This window comes from Lepus europaeus, chromosome 11, assembly GCF_033115175.1.
Source record: "Lepus europaeus isolate LE1 chromosome 11, mLepTim1.pri, whole genome shotgun sequence".
NCBI lineage: Eukaryota > Metazoa > Chordata > Mammalia > Lagomorpha > Leporidae > Lepus > Lepus europaeus.
Window position 1 is genome coordinate 113649839 of NC_084837.1, and position 984 is coordinate 113650822.

Consider the following 984-nt stretch of genomic DNA (forward strand, 5'->3'; position numbering starts at 1 on the left):
GGCAGGGGCCTGGCGTGCATTTTATCTAATATCGCTAACGACTTCCCACGGCAAATTTTATTATCTTCATTTCATAAATGAAGTGCGGGAGGCCTAGTAGCACCGGCGGGAGATCACACGGGGAGGGTGGAGGTGGGGGTTCCATCCAGGGGCGTCTCTGGGGGCTCTGAGGGTTGAGGCTTGTCCCGGCTGAGCTCAGCCTGGGCCTGGGGGCCTCAGCTTCCCTCTCAGACAAGGGGGCTGGGCTCACTCTTGGGCTAAGACCATGGCTCCACGGCAGGATGGCGGTTTCCAGGCAGGCTGGGGTGGGGGAGGCGGGCCAGGGTCCTCCTGGGCTTGGGGATGAGAGAGGAGAGGCTTGGCCGTAGAGTGAGCCCAGGTCAGGGACCAGAGCACCCTGCCCGGGAAGCACAGGTAGGCGGACCTCAGACGGGGTGGAAGGTCAGCTGCACGTCCTCCCGGGACTGGCCCTGTGTCACCACCCAGGCCGGCCGGAACGGGGATGTGGGTCGTGGAGGGCACAGCTGCTGGGCTCATGAATGTCGCCTCGTCCCTCGGGGAGGGTGAGGCCAGAGGGCGGCAGGACACAGGCGCAGAGCAGGAGCCCTTCTTGTTTGGGTCTGGGGCCAGACTGCCCTCGGAGCACCCACCCCCTCTAAGTGACCCAACCCCACTGGCCCGGGGGTCAGGTCCCCTGATCCCTGCTCCTCTCCCGCCCAGTCCCGCTCGGCTTCTTCCCGTGGAGGAGGATAGGGGGCTGCCGCCTCTGGTGCCCCACCTGCCTCTCGCCTCTCTCTGGAACGCGCATCTCGCTTGCCCGGCCGGCTCTGCAGTGTAGACCGCTCCTGGGTGCTGGCTCCGGGTCCTGCAGGCAGTGGGCAGCTTGGGCCTGAAAGTGGGGCACTGCGTCCACTTTAGCCAGGTTTCTCGCTCACTCAGCGGAAAAAGCCAGAGGCTCCCCGAGGCTCCCAACGCTCACCCGCG